General features: G+C 44.1%; 1 protein-coding gene across 1 annotated transcript in view; it reads left to right on the top strand.

Annotated features, from left to right (window-relative positions):
• Window positions 1-20052, top strand: part of LOC109994097 (RNA binding protein fox-1 homolog 3) — a 441124-nt gene that overhangs the window by 263078 nt on the left and 157994 nt on the right. The gene's annotated exons all lie outside the window — the stretch shown is intronic.

Here is a 20052-nt window from a genome sequence, read left to right as displayed (position 1 = left end):
ACATGCCTGTGGAACAGCAATAACTGCATGGGTGAGGGGGGTGGGGGGGGGTGGGCGGTGCTACGATCATCTATAGCAAATGCGATGTCTATATGACTGTCAACTATACGAGGAAAAGTTGCTCAGGACCAATCTGTTTGGACTACATACCTGCCCTACATTACTATCATGAGATCCCGGGCTTATTGGATAGAGCGTTTTGCTCACCTCCACAGCTGCAGCACCGACAGACACCTTATATTACTCCAGCGATGTAGTCTCAAACGGTCACAGTCGTAAAACTTTCATTTTTACAGACTGGAAATTGCTTAACAGCGTAAGTGTGCGCGGCGTCCCAACTCAAGATGGCCAATCTGGGCAGCTGCTACTTTGGAGAGTTGTTGCCTTACGACTCTGCGGAGTGTAAACAGCAGTATATATCTGCATTTGTGTATGTGTGAGTGTGTGTGTGTGTGTGCGTGTGTGTGAATGAAAGCCGCGGCAGCACACCTGCTATGCTTGGACCAGCAGTGTCTCTGGACCTCATATCCCATTCAGGCGAGCTCCTGTGCAGAACAGGAGCATATGGTTGAAGGGAAAAAAAAAAAAAAAGAAGACTTCTCCCTTCCTTTGTGCCACCGTTTTACAGACGGCCCATATACCCTCAGCACTCCCTGGAAAGCTGTTCCTTCTTCTTCGTCTTATCCCACAGCACTTTGCCCCTGTCTGTCTCCGCCGCCTCATCCGCGGTGGCTTTGGCGGGGTTCATCATCCGACATATGAATATAGACACCCTGGGAGGCAGAAGTGAGTGGGTTGAACTATCTTCAGTCTGCTAAAATAACTTCACGACTTGAATGTATAATTTATCTCAAAACGCGGGTGTCTTCTGGGCGTCGATGCCTTATCTATCTTGTATGAGATTATTCTCCAAAAAATGCGAGGAGCAAATATATATCGGGGCTGATTACAAAACATCATGTTCCCATTTAGAACAAAAAAAAAACTAAAAGCACTTCTTCCATAATATTTCTGTAGGAGTGCTCGTTTAAGACGAGGCAGTGGATGGATCGCTTCTGCATGGGGGAGATTGTAGGAATTGTTGCACTCCTATATGCGCTATTCACTATTGATGTGTTTTCTCATCGGCACGGAGATTTGGGTTGAAGGAGCGCCTCCACTCTGGAGGAACACCTGTTTCAGCGGGGCCTCCAGATGGTTAGCAAATCCAAATGCATTTTATATGGTGTCACACTAATCTGAATATAGGATGGGGGTGCACATCAAAACCTATGCCTTAGGTGGTGACGCCGACGTCCATATGCCACCATACATGGAACATGTTTACAGTAATGTTATATACCATGACAGTTTTTTTACCTGCACAGACGGTGTTACCAAGACAACATGCGGTAAAAATAAACATAGGGACATTGCATTTTTCTGAAATGTACTCGATAACTTAAAAGATATGCTTGGATTCCTTTGGTAGATTTTAATTACTCTTGACTTATCACTTTGCTATATTTTGGTACCATATGCCGTAATGATGTCAGGTTGTTTTGAAAATGGTGTTAGACTCTTGATATAGGGTCCAGCTGTTTTCCAGCACACAAAAAAACTACAATGGGCTTAAAGCTGCTAAAGATGGCGATGCAGTAGATGCCTAAAGCTCTCACTGGGTTTTGCTTTTCTCATGTACACAACATATTTTCTGCAGAAAAACACGTCTATAGACCGCAGCGGGCCCCGTTATGTATGTGCCAATGTGGACTCCAAGGTATGTCCATCAGGATGGGAGATCATTATTTGAGCTCTTAGCACACCTATGGAGCGTATCTTTCACCATGGAGTCCATGAAAACAGCAAACTCATTGCATGTTCTTCTTTTTTTCTAAAAGGCCAAATTCATCTTTTGCATGCGTCAGAATAAGCCTTAAAGTCATAGTCTTTTTTATCATGGGTTTTGTTAGTACTTTAAAGGCTTTATATGTGATTTTTTGATCCAGCAGATGTCGCCCTTGAGCACCAGCATGAAACCAAAACAACTCGCGCTGCATTGTTGTGTTAGCATGCTAATGCTAACGATCTTTATGATGCTGGTATCTTCACACTGCATGTAAATTTACCTGAAATGAGCGTGATCTAGAAACACAGTTAAGCAGTGAGTACAGTATGTTATTCTTCTTTTCTCTAGTCCCTCAATTAAACAACTTTTATACACGAGGGGAGGAGTCAGCCGGCCATCCTGCCGATGTAAACAAAGTGAAGATAGGACTCTGAAAACTCTGAAAACATCACAGACAGTGGGACTCGGGTGTTACACCCATTGTAGACAGTCATGACTCACAGAGTTATTTTCAGAGGATAGACTTGATTTCTATTATATTTAAGAGTGAAAAATCACATATTTGGCTAGCAAAAGCCTGACTGATTGATTGACACCCATCGAGACAAATCAGTGTTGACTGCAGGCACGTTGATTACTTGTTATGCTTTTACATTGGGTCACTGTGTAATGCTTGTTATCGTCTGCAAACCACATCCGGCTTGATTATGTAAAAATAGCAGGGACACGGTATCCAATCAAGGAGCGAGGACGACGTTAATGATAAGCGCATAAACACGCACACTTATACATATAGGCCGAGGCTTTGATCACTGCGCTCCTTCTTCATCATCCACAGCCTTTGCGTGACATACCCTGTGAGATATGTTACTAAGGAGGCGGATGCCCTTGCTTCATAGGTTCACATGTATATTTAATTTCCTCTCTGGTGCATTAGAGAGCGGTACAGCTGGAGCTACTGAGTTCACCAGTGTCCACATGTGTTAGCAAAGATCTCTGTGCATTAGCCTGGGAATAGTTACACGAGATATTCACGTGGGTGTATTTGTTCTGCATTTGCTTATCAATAATTAAAGATGTGTAACATATGCCATAAAGCATATTTTTAGATCAGTCCCTCTCTCTTCTGTTGAGTTAAGTCGAGTGTGCATCACTTGGTTTTTTTGGGGGGCTTTTTGCATATATGTGTATTTGAGTGTATAAGTAGCCCCAGCCCCTGTGATCCATCCTCCTCTGCACCAGGGTTAAAGCCGCACACTCAGGGCACAGGGGCTGCGGGAGGGAAAAGCGCGGGTGGGCGGCTCATTAGACAGCACTCCCCGCGGAGTGTGAAGGAGAAAAACACCCATTAGCAAAACAAACGATGTGCCCATCGCTCACACAAACACAGGCCAATTGTTTACAGAGAGCCAGGCGGCCCAGCCCCATCAGCAACCTGTGCCTGCCGGGGGCTTCCTGTCAAGGTACTTCCGGGGTCATGCATTGCAGGAGAAGAAAAACAAAAAAGTTATTTGGTGATGTCTGCAGTGTCTTATGGATGCATGTGGATTGTTTACTGTGTAAGCGCCAGTGTTCAAGAAGTTTCTGGGTCAAATAAGTGATCAGCAAGACATTCAGTGCTGTATTGAATGATTGAAAACTCAAAGATTTAAATTTTTCACACTTAAATATAATATAAATCAAGTATATCCTCTGAAAATAACTCCGTGAGTCATGACTGTCTACAATGGGTGTAACACCCGAGTCCCACTGTCTGTGATGTTTTCAGAGTTTTCAGAGTCCTATCTTCAGTTTGTTTACATCGCCAGGACGGCCGGCTGACTCCTCCCCTCGTGTATAAAAGTTGTTTAATTGAGGGACTAGAGAAAAGAAGAATAACATACTGTACTCACTGCTTAACTGTGTTTCTAGATCACGCTCATTTCAGGTAAATTTACATGCAGTGTGAAGATACCAGCATAATAAAGATCACTAGCATTAGCATGCTAACACAACAGTGCAGCGCCAGTTGTTTTGGTTTCATGCTGGTGCTCAAGGGCGACAAAAAATTGCATATAAAGCCTTTAAAGTACCAACAAAACCCATGATAAAACATGACATGATATACAAAAAGCAACAAATAGTGTTTCATATTTTTGGATTAATCAGTGACTTTGTTTGAGTTGAGATTTACTCCAGCGCTTGACGTAAATAGACTAAAGGAGATACTCCATCATTGTTAGGATAGGTATATGAAGCTCACTCCTGTGTGTGAGCAGCCAGCTGGGCGTAGCCTCGTGGTTAACAAAGCGTATCTGAGGCAGGTTCATCCCTAAAACCTCTAACCCTTCCGAGTTATCTCCCAACACCTCCCCCCAACTTCCCACTCCAAACCCCCTGTCATCCCCTCACGACTCTCGCGCCGAACAAAAAGACCAACCAGCACTTGATCCGCGGGGTAGCGGTGCCAGCGCTAATTTGCTATTATGCATCATCTTCCAATCATTTGTTTGGCTGGGCTGACTACACAGTGTGTGTTACGGTCTGCTGGCTCTGTCTGCAGATTCCTCCTGCCGTCAGGTGAACGATGGAGATAATTTTCATCAAATGAGAAACAGGCCGAGCATCACCTCTCATGTTTCTCTGTTGTTTTTTTCTCTCTTTATCCTCACTCATTATGAAGCGAGAGTGATCAAGACCCCTGTTTGGGTTTTTTTTACATTCAGCTTCTACATGGAATCACCACACCTTGAACCCCCCCCCCCCCTCCCTGTCACCACGGTCCCCTATCACAACCCTCTCAGATGACTAGTTTGCTATAGCTGTCGAGAGGTGGTGGGAGGTTTGTCTCTCCCCCTCTCTTGTCTCTGTGTCTCGCTACAGCCAGATAATTAGCTGCCCGACTGTCAGATAATTAGCCAGGCTGCATCTAATTTTGGTCACAACCTCGGACGATAATGGTCAAATGAAATCAATGGCGTACAGGAATGCGTGGGATTAGCTAAGCAGCGTGTGCTCAATTAGCTCATTCCAAATGGTCCGTCTCGATTAATGAGTAAGTTGCTTTGTGTTAATGGTTACAGTCACATGATTGTGTTTATATCTCTTAGTATCTGAAGTATAAATGAATAGGCGGGATTTGAATGTGCCTTTCCTCCTGTTTCTGGATTGTTTCCCTCACTTTTTAAAAAGCAGCCTTGTTTTATGTCTCAAGCTGTGTCACCTTCTGATACCAGCCGAGGTGTTGAGTGAGAGGGAATGGATAATAACGAGAGCCATTGTGTGGATTCCTTTGCCAAGAGTCGGTTTTTCAACCCAAACACACGTCTGCACAGGTCTTCAAAAAAAATATTGCAGTAGCTTCCTGGGTAGAGCCATTTTGTCAAGAAAATGATCCCCGACCCAAGACGCTCTGGGGGTTGCCAGGAAGTGCCATTAAGTTGAGTAGCAAGTGTAATAGGCAGGTGTGACTGAGGAAATACCCCCACCTTCAAACCCCCCTACTGAAACCTCCCAGTGCCAGCCGGGGATTTGGGTTAATGCGGAGTTATAAAGACATTGAGTAGAAATGGAGGGATTGGAGGGCGTATATCATCAGAATGCACCTCTGTGTGGTGACAGCCCTACTGTATGTGACGGTAAATCCTTGATACTTATGCATCATTTTCTATTCCTTGCTCGCTGACGACGTATCAGCAGTCAGACAACAGTTTCTGCTGGGGCATCATTCTCTCTGAGAGCTGCAGCGCTGGTGTTTGGTGGAATATATGGATGCCTGTGAAGCTACAAAGAGCCCACTGTTGGGTTTTATTGAGTCTGTTTAATGCAAAAAATGATGCAATTCATAAGGGTTTTTAATTCTTAGTCATCCATAGGAGTAACTTTTTACATGCTTACAATACTATTTATATCCAAGCTTTTACATGATAATCTCATATCTTCTTTTTAATGCTGGTTTTCTAAGCGTCATGAACGACTGTCTTCACTCAGGATTTTGAGGATACGACCTGTCCAGGTAGTACCTTCCAAATGAAACTCCACCTGTGGTCCCAGAAGACAAAAACTTGACGACTTTCTAAATAGGATAAACTACTGTTTTCTCTTTCTTCTACAATTCTACAATTCACTTAGCAGACTCTTTTATCCAAAGCGACGTACATCAGAGAGTAAGAACAACACAAGCAAGGATCTAGAAAAAAAAGGGAACAATGTCAGTAAGAGCAAACGATCAGCTTTGAGTCTGATTGGACACACAGGTGCTGACAGGAAGTGACCAGAGGCAAAGCACAACATTGAGGGCAGTTCTTGAGAGCTCTAATCAGTATAGAAACCATCTTATAAGTCATCATTATCAAACAAAAACCATCGTCACAACCATCATCATCATCAATAATATGGAGACCATCATCATTAAGTTAGTAGGTATTCATGAAAGAGCTGGGTCTTTAGCTTTTTCTTAAAGGTGCAGAGGGACTCGTTCTTGAATAACTTGTTTCCAGAACTCTTCAATGTAAGCATCCATCACAGTTTGACGGCGGCTTTCCTGCTCTAACTTTCCCCAACTGTACAGTACTCATATCTTTGTCTAGTCCTCTTTTTCCTGTGCACTATGGCATGACTATTGACATTTGAAGGGGCTCCGCCTCCTGGTTTTACATCCAAATAAGTCAGCTGAGATTGGCTTAACTTTTGTGTTTTCTGGTTTTCATTTCCTGCATGACTTTCTTTTTGCTGCCAGCACTCGTATATCGAGTAGGATCCCAATCAACAACCCAATTAGACGGTATGTTTGGTTAAGTTGGATGAAACCAAACTCTGCATCTCATCCAAAATTCCTGTCATCTCCTCGGCAGCCCTTCGGGGGTCTCATTTGGCAGCCATTTTCCCCCCTTTAGGCTTCCCGGGACTTCACCATTTGCGTGAGTTTTGGGGAAAAGTGAGGACGTTGTGCACGTGTGTGCTCATCTGCACACGAGCACACACACACACACACCTGAGTGTGTTGTGAGTGTGTTTTCCCGAACTCATTCCCCTATACGCACTTTGTTTCTTTGTATCCTTTTGCCAGGGAACTTTGTGTGACATTAGTATTCCGTCAACATCGCAGGGGTCATACGATCTACACCCTGTTCCCTCCCAGCAGTGCATCTCGTTGCCCCCCCCCCCCCCCTCCCTATTTCTTCCCTCTCCCCTCTCCATTTTGTGGGCTGCAGCACTGCATTAACTAGAAGCACGGGGAACAAATAAAAATAGATGGGCCAAGTTGTGAGATGTGAGCCCTTAGGGAGGCACTGTACGGATATACATTTTCTGTACGCTTTTGGAGCAGGCCCTTCTCATCAAAGAATATTGCCCCCCCCCCCCCCCCTTCCTTCCTCACCCCGCCTCACCCTTTACCTCCCCATCTTTGGACCGAGGCAGTAATTCAATCGGGGATAGACAAGAGCAGGATTTCCTTGATGCTTTTTTTCCTTTCCTTATAAACGGGTTGTCTGCCTGTCAGCATTGATAATGCTAGCCGGCGCACACTGCGGCTAACTCTTCCCAACCCGCGCTGCCATCCTCCATACTGCCCCGGCTTTGAGGAGCTCCTCCATGATTTACTCTATGCCTGTCTACCCATCTGGCTTTTTTTTTCCTCCTCATCGGCTCCCTCTCCAGAGGACTCGCTATAGCCGTCTCTCATTCTCTCCCGCTCATCTGTTTTTTTCTGTTTGACAATCTAAGCATTGTCCATCTGATATGTCTGTATGTCCAGGGCTATCTTTCCATCGGTTGAGATGGGATTGAAATGCGATCTGACAGCCGGCTGGATTTAGTATACGCTACCTTTACAGTCACCCCTGATCTCTGCTTTTCTGTTTGAGTATCTGAGCTGATCCACTCTCTAGCATATCTATCTGACCGCCAACCCTGGGTTAAGCAATGGTCAGACATAAGCTGTTCTAAGGAAGCAAGGTAGTCCAAAAGCTATCCACATCATCAAATGGCTAACAAGGAGCCACATGAGTAAGTGATGTACAGGCTGACAGGTGTGATCGACCAAGAAACCTCAACGCCGAGTGTGGTTGGTTTCCTCTGAGAGCTTCATCTTTTAAGATTTTTTATTCTGACAGTTTCCTGACAGTCTTGACTTCAGAAGGGGTATCAACCACTCAGACATGCTGTTATCGTTTTCCAAAATGTTCGACATCATGTTAATGGACGTCGGGGGACGGGGGGGTGGCGGGGGGGTCGTAATGTGACAAGGTGTGGCGAAAAACATCACAGATGCACTTAGGCTGGCTCGGATATAATTTTCTCTTTAATTCAGAGCAAAGATCAAGTAGAGTTCACATAAGGGGGGGGGAGGGGGTGAGTGGTCCCTATCAGCTCAGAGTTTAATGCTTAGTTGACCAAAGGAGAAATAAAGTCTCTTCCCACCTCAAAAATGTGATTCATTTTTGCAGAAACTATGATTATAATAATTCCTTGGGTTTCAATAGGGCCCTAACAAGGCTGACTTCTTTCACTGTAACGCTAAAGGCTAAAGAGCAGCTGTACCCATTTTTCAAACAAATGTCTCAAATCCACTCTCCGGATAGATTTGATCATCATGTCAGACTGAGAGAAATCCAAATCTAAGTCTTAATCGTGTCGAAGTGGATGTTTTTATCAGATAGAGTCTCGCCAGTGGAGCGCAGATTCAAAACAAAAACCCGAGGAACAAGATGGAGAGAGCGAGAGTAATAGGCTGCATCAGAGTGGTGAGGAAGCTAATGCCTCTCGAGACTGTTTGTAAGTGAGGGAGGCCTTTTTGGACGGCGAGCTGCCTTTCAGTATGTGCATTACTCAGCCACATAAATCTGGGAGCCCCCGCCTCGCCTGCCTGCTTTGGTTTGGCTTTAATTACCTGAGCTATCCTGCACTCACCACCAGCACTTCCCTAATGGGGCTGCCTCGCTTGGGCATCACTCACACTCAGTCCGGCCAGCTGGCAGGATGGCCTGGGGGGGGGAGCCTGGCCCTCCTATTATAACTCCAAGTCTGTGCCCTAACACACCTGTAGTCTGCATGTGTGTGTGTGTGCTGTCCGTCTCAGCTGTCACACAGACTTACAAAAGGGAAAACAGAACGTTGAGATTTCTCTCACAAACAATCCAGAAATATAACCTGCTGGTCTTATTTGAGCTTGTGCTGACCAAAACTTACCACAAATTTGGGCCTCCATTACTCCTTTAAGTATCAAGTTAGTAATCTGTCCTTTGGGTCGGGTGGGGGGGATGGGGGGGATGGGGGTTGCTGTCAGTCAGCGACATGTCAAGGCAGCTTCACCACTTGTCAAGAGCCCGTGCTTTTCATTCATTCCTGTGTACGGCCGCCTAACAATGTGCCAAGAGCTTTCAACGCTGACTTAAAATGCATCAGGCCTCCTTCTTTTTTTTTGTTCCCCCCCATGTGAAAAGACACAGAAAGAGATGACTTGGTATGAGCTCCTCGCGTTCCCCCGGCCGCCATTGAATGTCTCACAGTGACCTTGGAGATTATTGCTATACTAGACAGAAAAAAAATGCTATATGTTTGTCAAGAGCTGTCTGTCATCAATGAGCTTTTGTGTTGGCTATCGATCGGCTCCTGGGCAGGACACCGGGGTTGATGGATGCACAACAAACAGACTCTGCATCGCCAGCAAGCGGCCCAGCCAGCAGGCCCCCCTCATGATGGGATGTCAAGTCCGGGGCGGGAGGCTGCCGCCGCTTCGCCCCCTCAGGCCTTGCGCTTCCTCACTCGAAAATTCACACAAGTGCTTGCCCCACCCCTCAGCCCGATGCAGAATGGAGCTGCCTCACTAAATGGCGGTTCATTAGTAAACATGAAGTGGATTACTGTAGTTTAGCCCTGCTACTCATGCGTCGATAACAGGCTCTGATTGCTTTGTAAAACATAGCGATCTGCTCGCGAGGTGCTGTGCCACTGCATAGACTGCAGCATTGCACATATAAAGATAACGACACAATTCCCCGATCAGTTGACCTGGTTTTTCTCTTCAGTTAGCGAGCTCCAGCCCCCAGGGTGCAATTGAGAGCGCCTTGGTCCGATACTGGATACGAGTGAAATGCCAGGCGCGATGCAACAATCATCATCCCCCTGTGATTTTGGCGATTTTTTTCAGGAAGTGAGCTACCACTGCTACATTATTCAGCCTCCGTCTCACAGACGAGAGAGAATGACATTAAAGTTAATATTCCGCCGGTGCTGTTGCATGCAGAAAATGAAGCTGCATTGTTATTCCATTTTATAACAAGTAGCAAAAAGGCATCATGTTGGAAAATCAGCTGTTGTGAAGAGCTTGTTTGCCTCTCTTGACTAGATTTAACCCCGTCTGGATGGGTACGCTACGAGGTCAGACTCATCAATCTGCTTTGATATTTTGCAGACCCTACCCTGCTTCCTACAGGAGATTTACCTGTGGCCACCATATATCTTGCTTTTTTTTATTTATTGTTTTTATTTAACCAGGTTGGTCCCATTACGATTAAAAACCTCTTTTTCAAGGGAGTCCTGGCCAAGACAGGCAGCAGCAAAAACACAAAGACAGACAAGGTACAATTTACAAAGTGCTGAATTTTGGATTCAAAATAGAACCATCTATGAGTCATATCCGGGAATCAGTTGTTCAAACAGCCGAGCTAAAACATCGACATCCTATAGAATCTGCTTTTCATGGCTTTCATTTTAGATTAGGACACCAGCTCCCTTGAGCTTTAAGCCATTCTGCAACAGACTCCAGGCTGAGGGTGCAGAGCACCCAAAAGCCCTTTTCCCAATTTCTGTCCGAGCGTTTGGGACAGAGAGCTAAACTTGAAAGCACACATTCATGAATCAAGCTAATTTAAATCCCATCCCAACCAGCAGGGTATCTTTCCATGGCTCTCCACTGACTTTGTATTGGGTGCCACCCTGTAGTTTTCATCTGCCTGCAAAAGTAAAGTGTCCAGCTAGTACTGCATGGCTAACACTGGCTCAGGCTAAACATTGCATTCATAGCTTTGAGAACCAATAGGAGCATCTCAGACATCCAAAACGCTATCTCTGATATTGATAGCAAACCACTTCAAGCCAAGTTTTGGTTTGAACCATGGCCAGCAGGTTGAATAAAATACCCAGAATGAAGTAGTTGATATTTACTAAGAGAGCTGATATTGGGAATAATGAGAACGCTGTTGGAAGAACTGTGAGATCCTGACACTCAGTCGTTTATCCAGAGCTACTGTAGAGGATCATATACCTGGTGATTCATTCAAATAATGCAACAGACCCAAGTCTTTAACTTCTTGTGATTTGTATGGGATCATCCTGCCAAGAAAACAAGATAAGGAGAAGGGACACCGAGAAAGACTGAGTTTGTCAAAGTGCCTTTTTGTGATCTGAAATACTCATTTGCTGATGATGTGGTGAAATATATTTGGGCTTTTATCTAGATACAATCTTTTTCTGATTGCATTTCAGCCCATGTATTCTGTCCCAGTACAGACACACACACATCTCCACTTATATAAATCAGGAAGCAGTAATTGACCTCCAGAGTTTAACACCTTCCAAAAAACAATGGAACATCACAAAATATAAACGGTGAAATTTTTACCGCCTGTAAGCATCTTTCTTTATAGTTTTACTGTCGCCCATTATCCGGAACATCTGGGCCAAGAGTGTGTGGCACTAAAGTCCTTTTGTAACTGGTAAAAAAAAAACCTGCCATACTGTTCCCTTTCACAGGTGCTGGGCTGGACCCAAATTGATAACAATTTTTCAGAGTTTGCAGACTCAATAACACTTAGAAGGATACAGGAAACAACAGCGCCGGACATGGAGGGGAGGTCTGGCAGATTACAGGAGATTTGTCGGCCCCTGGGAGTTCTCACTCAGCTGATGTTGACAAAGCATGGCTGATGTAGGTTAGAGGAGGGGGAGAAAGAAAGAAAAAAAAAAAAACCTTTTGTAAGAGAAACCATTCATGTATACAGGCCGGAGCATGATGCATTCCTTTGTCTTCTCCTTTTCAACACCCTCTACCTCCTTTCTCTTGCACCAAGGGTACGAACATCAATGCATAATTCATCAGCCAAATCCAAAAATCTATGAAATAAAATCATTTGTTGCCCTATAATGTGCTTGACAGAGAGATTGTTTATAAGGGTGGTAAAGCAGGACTTGAGCGTTGGTAGCAATCAATAGTCTGATGGAATCCCGAGGCCCTCTCCTGTTGCCAGCGTGCATCCAGACTGAGACATCAAAACAGCTTTTGGTTTCCAACCTCTCGTTTGTTTCTGCAGAACCATCTCGAGCCAGATGGGCAGTTACGAGAACTTTCATTGGTCGTTTTTTTTTTGGTTTCCATTTTGCATTATTTATTTCTGCATTACGAACCCCCCCTTGTCTGCACATCTTGGGGTTGTCATTAGCTGCAGTATGTTACCATGATGCTGAGAACAATTAGGATAATAATGCTGTGACCGATCGTAATGGTGATAATGATAATGAAGAGATAATGATAAGACAGAATGGAAATGACTGCAGCAAATAGGGTCGCTGTTTTTTTAAGTGCAATTCTACGACGGCAAAACACACTTTTCTTCTACCAATAATAATCATTATTGTAATGATGTTGCTGACTACAGAAACAGCCCTTCTCCTGTCATCCCCCCCTCCCCCCTTCATCCCTGCTGCATCTCATTAGAAGCAGGAGGGGGTCACAGTACTACTGCCACTCATTTTGACCAGTTATAACCAGATATTCCCACAACCTGTTCATGCATCCATGCAGTCTTCTTTCCTGGTACTGTAGGTGGTGAATATAACCCCAGTGCAGGTGATGACTTATTAATCTGTCCACCATAAAGTGAACACGCCCGTGCACTAATGAGGAGAGATTAAAGGGAATGAGGAGAGACTCCTTGAAGGGACAGAGAAAGTGTCAAATGAAGGGAAGGAAGGACACAGACAGGGAAATAAACTGGAAACTGGTTTGAATGTACTTCATTGTTATTAACTCTCATATAAGCTAAAACTAAACATGTTGACACTAAAGCAAGTCACAGATTTTTTGCAACCATGATCATACTTTGCATCAGCCTTGTTCACACTTGTGTGCAAAGTTCTGGTTTTGCTCCATCGGCGGCTTGATTGGATCTCAGACAGAGTGGCAAAAGACAAAAAGGTGGAGGGGTTATCCACATACTTTTGGACCATATAGTAAACGTGTAGTGATCACAGAGCTGTAGTGTTTTCATCCTCATAAGCTACCCCCCCTCCCTCCCTTCCTCGCCTGGGTTTGCCCTTTTTAATTTTCCCTGCTGCAGAGAAATGTACATTCCTTTCACCTTAAATTCAACAACTGATCTATTAAAGCAGGCTTGTGTTATGAGAAAGGGGAAGACCGCCGAGAACCCCCCGTGGGGTTCTGCTCTCTACTGTATGTAGGTGTGTGTATACATTCTGTAGATAGAAAAATTGGCCCTGTGGCTTGCAAAAAAAGAGGAATCCACTTAGCAACGTGGCTAATTTGCATAGCTTTGAAGAAAAACAGGGTGTGTGTGTTTAGTCAGCTTAGATGGCAGAAGCAGGAAGAACGTCAGAGTCTGGCACTCGGCGGGAGATGAAGCTGCAGCACGACTGGTTTTTGTCTGACGTCGAGGCTGGGATGGATGACTGGCTGGCTGCACGGGTTTTGCTTTGATGTCCTTTCATCAAACGGTGGATATGAGGTGAAGAGGTGCTTTGAGGTTGGACCAGCGGAAACACTGACTGGGTAGATTTTTGTGAATTGGCAGAAACAAAAATGTAGGGGGTTTCCAAAACTGTGAATTTCTCAGCTGCTAAACTAAAGGATGCTAACATTAGCATGCTAACACAAGGATGCAGGACACAGGCAATTGGAGCTAGCTCAAGTCAAGGACTATTTTGTCCGCCGAAGCGCTAAACTCCTTCGTAGGAACTCGAGTAGAGGCGGGGTTGGAGGTGTGTCGCTAGAGGAGAGCGGAGGCTTGAGAATGTCGGAGGTGTCGCTAAACAGCAGTTTGTTTTGGTTTCATGTTGGTGTTCAAGTACGACAATCTACTGGATCACACATTCAACCTGTAGAAGTCAAAGTACCAGGCACACTGCATTTAATTTGTACATTTTATTATGAAGAAAGACTACAGTACAGTTATCAAAAGTGTAACTTTCTGAAATGCAACATTTAAAAAAATCTCATGCCGGTTCTGTGTTGGCGTTCTTTTTGCCGTTTTTTATTCTCTCTAACGACTTAACATTTCATTTTTATTTACTCCCTCCATAAAGGGGCCTCTCTGACCGGCGTCTCCTGTGGCTAATAAACGTATCGAATAGTATCTGATACAACCCCACTTCAGAAATACCAAACCATCCCTTTAATGTGTTTCATGACCATCAATCCAGAAATAAACAACACTCACTCGACCACACTAATTCCTCATTTTGAGGTCGATATATCAACCAATCATACAGCACCTGACAGCCACATGTCTTCCTCTCTGTCTCGTGTCTCTGCGTCTCTTACAGCACAGCAGACTTTGATTTAAGAGCTCTGCAGCACTTCATGGTGTATATATCCTAAATGGACGTTTTAATAGGCCTTTACTTTTTTTCCCCCTTCTTTGTATTGTGCAACGTAAGCACTAATCATAAATTATAATAATTGTAATTTGTTGCTGCAGGGCTGAAAACCTTCCCCGGTATCTCTGAAATGTCAAGTTTTTACAAAAAGGAAAGAGCTTGTTGGGGGTTGACTTGATAGGGATTTATGGAGGTCCCACATCCCCATCCCCTCCAACACCCCAAACCCTTTATTTCATAGCCGATACAGAATCAGCCAAAAAGTGGTGCCAATGTGGGGGTGTCTAAAAATCTGCATTGTGTTTAATGGCCAGCAGGAGGAGACGCAACAGGTTGAAAGATAAGTCCAGGAGAAAATAAGCCAACTTCTTCCTTGATTTGTATCAACCTAACGCCTAAACTGGCCAGGGCGTTATGCGCTTGCTGGACAGGCCACTGACTTTGACTCAAGAGTCGATACGGCATTGTTGTCTCTCTTAGCATATAACCTTAGCATGAGGGATAGCGTGCGACTCGTTTGTACCAAATGTAAAGCGTAGCATATGAAATCTGCGGGGCTGCAATGATGTCCACGTTTCCACCTTTCAACATTCTACAATTCTACAATTCACTGAGCGGATGCTTTTCTCCAAAGCGACGTACATCAGAGAGTAAGAACAACACAAGCAAGGATCTAGAAAAAAGGGAACAATGTCAGTAAGAGCAAACGATCAGCTTTGAGTCTGATTGGACACACAGGTGCTGACAGGAAGTGACCAGAGGCAAAGCACAACATTGAGGGCAGTTCTTGAGAGCTCTAATCAGTATAGAAACCATCTTATAAGTCGTCGTTATCAAACAAAAACCATCGTCATTACCATCATCATCAATAATATGGAGACCATCATCATTAAGTTAGTAGGTATTCATGAAAGAGCTGGGTCTTTAGCTTTTTCTTAAAGGTGCAGAGGGACTCTGCATACAACCTGTTTGCAGCTAGCTAACTTGTTTGTCGAATAATCAGTTTGTGATGTAGTAGGTCAACCTGAAGAAGGTCTCACAGTAGCTTGCTGAAAGTGGGCATGTCGCCACGTACTGTAGCTGAGTCAATAAATCAATTCCTCCGCCGGTGCTATACAGTCCAAATCAAACGGTGAAATCAAGCTATAACGACGGCCCAACTTCACCGTGCATGTAAACATACTGATGGAACTGATTTTGTTTGCATAGACGTCCCAAAGTTTCCAGAAACATGCCTGAGATATCTGGAGAATTCCCCATTGGATGGAAAGACGCTGCCATAGAAAAAAACATGGAGTCTCTGGTTTGAACATTTCATTTAGTGTAAACATCATAACACTTCTATAAGCAGCTGAATCAAGATGATACAGAATACTTTATACATCATGCTGCCAGACAGCAACAGTGTGGATTAAGATGTGAGGTTTTTTTTTTCCAACCATAGAGCTGAGGCAGTAAGTTAGTATGATCAGTATACACATGTCAGACTGATCTTTTGTGTGCACATGTTGTTTCAGATAACAAAATGTGCACACATCTGCATTGGAGTGTGTTCCCATTTTTCCATGTGCCTGCGTATCTCTTATTCATATTCACTGTCTTTGCTCAGGAAAAGAGCCAATCAGGCTCCGAGGCAGTTTACAGTACCTTTGAACACGTCCTTAACGGTACCATCATGCGTCCATCAGTGCCACACCGGACACGATTTTATGACTCAATTTGATTCCGTACAAGGTTCATTCCCCACGTTTTTGTATGCATCGTGGGCTTAGCTCAGGCAGAAAAATAATCTGGACGGGGGGGGGGGGGGGGTGGGCTCTGTATTACGGTTCAAACAGGATAAAGCACTGACAAATTCCAGACCGGAGGACTAGTGAGCGGGGAGGACAGGGGAGAAAGAGAGATTAAGAGCTACACCATTATTTACCTCCTCCTCTAAGGTGCAGGATACTCTGTCGTTTATAAATGTTGCTAGCTGTTATTGGTTACCTCGCAGGCTTTTGGGGAAAGAGGAAAGGAAAATGAAAAAAAAAAAAAAAAAAAACTTTCGGAAAGACCCAGGAGGGGGGTTCGATACAACTTTAATAATGCGTAGCAGGAGCTAAATGAGCCATTCTGCGGTACTTTAAGACGTCTTCCCTCCACCCATCCCCCCCCCTCCCCACTCCCCACCCTCTACCTCACCCCCCCCCCACACCCACACCCCCCTCACGGTCTCAGGGCCTGAATTATTAAAAGTGTTGTTTTCCCTTATTGCATTGCAGCAATGTGCCTCGTTGCTAGAAGTGAGCCGCACATTCTGGAGTTTGAATGCTTAGAGCTATCAACCTCCAACGGCACAGAGCCAGGGGAGGGGGGACCGGAGAGCATGGGAGGAGGCCGGGGGGCATCGCACTCTTAATACATGCATCTAAATAACCACAGTCACCTATAAGGCTGACACACCACACTCATATGGCTCCTTCCATTTATCTGCTTCTAAACGTATCAGAGGCTGGAAACAGAAGGTGGAGATACTAACCTTTTTTTTTTTTTAATTTACCATATAGAGCTAAAACTGCAGATTATTTTAAGTCAGTGGAGGGGGGTGGGTCGCAAGCTTTTGGGGGTCATGAGATGAAACATTTGAGAACCCTGTGTTTAAGTATCAAAAAGCTGTGAAAATGCACATTACAATTCCAACAATCCATCATGTTTTCCTTCAATATTAAATAAGAAAAATGAACGTGCAACTTATTTTTGAGCTTCTCCTTCTTCATTTTTAAACTTAAAATAGTTTGAAACGCGGAATGGAAACATTATGAGTGAATAATTTAATAGTGGGACTGTGATGTTTTCAGGATCCCAATCACAACTCGGTGGTGAAGTAGCAACTTCGATGTTCTGCAAGATAAAAGTTCCGTTGTAATCTTGTTATTATCAGTCTCATTCTGTGTTTTCTTAAAGATGCAGGCTCTCTTTAATATCTTGTAAATATACATATAAAGTGTTGAAACGTTGATTACAGTTGGAGAAACAGACTATAGTTTTCACTTCTTATGAGATTCAATGAGTTTATAAAATGAAGACTTTTGCAACCTTTGTATCCCATCTCATTTAATCGCCGTGATATTTAATCCTGATGTGACGCAGAAATGATCAACGCCACAGCCATGCAGACCGCCTGAAGTGCTTCAACGGTTTTCTTCTTCTTGAAAAGTTTGAAACAGTATGAAGTTTAAGGTTGAATATTGACATTTAGAATAATTTATAAAGCAGGTTCAAACCCAAAGTATTGGCCTTGAAATCCTGCTTCGGCATGAACTCCATGCATGTCTACACCGAGATGAGATGGAAGAAGAAGAAGAAAAAAAAAAAAAAAGAAACTCTGACTTGAAGCCAAAAGAAAAATTGAGCCAGACTCAACCAGGCATCACTCACTTAATAAAACAATACCCTCTCCTCCCGTTCGCCGTGCTCTCGCAGGTATTGTACATGCTCGATGATTTTACCTATTAAATAATCTGCTGCCTTCAGTTAAATGTTCTGTTCTGAAGCTGAAGAAAAAAAAATCAGTGAAGGAGTAAAAAGTTGTAGATAATACAAAAGAAGACTGCAGGTTGCATTCCTTTATACTCCTTGCAAGCCACACACACACACACACACACACACACACACGGCTGCACACTTTAATCACACAATTAATAATTCATCAGAGGTTGGGGCTGGATGCTGTCGACTCTGCAGATGAGAGAACACCCAAGTGCTGAGAAGAGCCCTAAAAAGGCTCGAATAACTACCAAAAAAAAAAAGGTTAAGCGTGAACCAATCAGCTTAGCTTTAGGTTCGATTGTTTTTGATAGAAGAGAACTACAGATGCTGCAAACGTGCAGAGCTTCTTGTGTAAACTAAACTAAATGTAAATGGAGAGTTTGTGGGGGGGGGGGGGGGGGGGGTGAAGCTGTCTTTTCTTTGTGACATTTCTAACATGCAAATACGTTGAAATGAGATTATTACATGCTCTGTTCGCTGAATGTAAACACCATTAATAATATCATAACAAACTGCCTCATAGTGAGAGAGCAGGGTCAGGGGATGAGTCTTTGTGCACCAACAGTAAACACCCCGGTGCATTGATTTTCAACGTGCAACATCGCTCTGCAATTGATCCCCACACAAAACACAGACGATCATTTTGTTCAATTTATTTATTCCCGCTGATTAAATATTTTCCGATACTGTTAGCAGAGAGATCAAAAGGCATCCTCTTTTCCTTTTATTGGTCCTGCATGCTCTCCCGGTGTTGCAGCGGGGCGAGCACAGTGTGTTTTGCCCAGCTGTAATTACAACATGCACAGTGACCTCATTCTGCTGTGTCAGGAGCGGTAATGTATAGCCCTTGATCTTAAACTGCAAAGAAAAAACTGCGTGCACTTATTTTAGCAATATGCTGACTTACATTCCCGGCTTTTTTTTTCTTTTTTCTTTTTTTTTTTAGACGTTGCCGTGACGGCGGATGAGAATTTGATATAAGCACTGGTGCTCCTATTTGTCTGACAAGGTCTCTCTCTCTCTCTCTGCCTTAATACGCATTCAATAATGTGAAATGATATTAGCTGTAGGAGCTCATTGACTGTGCTCTAGGGGTCTCACTCTCTCTCTCTCCATCTCTGTCTGTAGCATGCTCTGTGTCTGTTCCTCTTCCACACACACACACAGAAGAAACGGGGGGGGGGGGGGGGGGGGGCTTGAACCGCAGCAGCAACAGCAGCAGAGCAATCACACTGAAGAAATGCCCCCCACGCCTGGCCCATTAATAACAGTAATACGCACACCGCGCCCAAGCCAGCACTGCCGAAAGCACCACTGACACTTTAATGGGCATTTTTTACTTTTGTTTTTAAATAATGCATGTGCTGCTTGTCAGCACTGCTTCACTCCACCCCTGGTGTGCCTTTGCAGCGCTCCTTTTGTGCAGGAATTACAATGGGGACCCCGTGTTTGCTGTGCCGCCCCGTTCCATAAGCTGCATTCATCACATACATGTGGACGCCAGTGTGCAGTACATCACACTCTCGGGGACATGTGTGTGTGTGTGTGTAGTGTGTGGGCACATGTGTGCGTGTGTTTGTGTTGTGGTAAAGGCCGCTCATTGGCACTGAGCTAATTAAGAGTGTGTTTGAGAGGATGCTCACAGGCAGTGGACAGCACTTCTGTAGGAGGGCGGTTGTATACATTTTACAGCAGTGTTGTGATACTGTCGAGCAACATGCTAATCTGAATGTTCATAGAACCTCGGATTCTACAATGAGAAACATCTTTAAGAGCCAAAGTTTGACTGGAAGCTCCTGCTTTGATTCCATTCAGGAATTGAAAACTTTGAACGTACACTAAATTTGTTAATTTATGCGAACGGACAGGGAGTGAGAGTTATGTAAGAGCACAGTTATGATCAGAGGGGGGGTCACAGATAATAAAATAAAATGTCACTTTGTGAATAAAGATGTTAACTTTGGTTGCAATTAATCATTTCATTCCATTATTACTGCCTGAAGTTGACATTTACATCAACTTCCCCCGGTGTTGTGGTTTAAAGAGCGACTGTGTTAGATGGGAACTTTCAGCGTGCAACCATGGTTGTCATGGTAACA

The sequence above is a fragment of the Labrus bergylta genome, chromosome 16 (genome assembly GCF_963930695.1).
Source record: "Labrus bergylta chromosome 16, fLabBer1.1, whole genome shotgun sequence".
NCBI classification, from domain to species: domain Eukaryota; kingdom Metazoa; phylum Chordata; class Actinopteri; order Labriformes; family Labridae; genus Labrus; species Labrus bergylta.
This window is presented reverse-complemented; position numbering and strand designations above follow the sequence as displayed.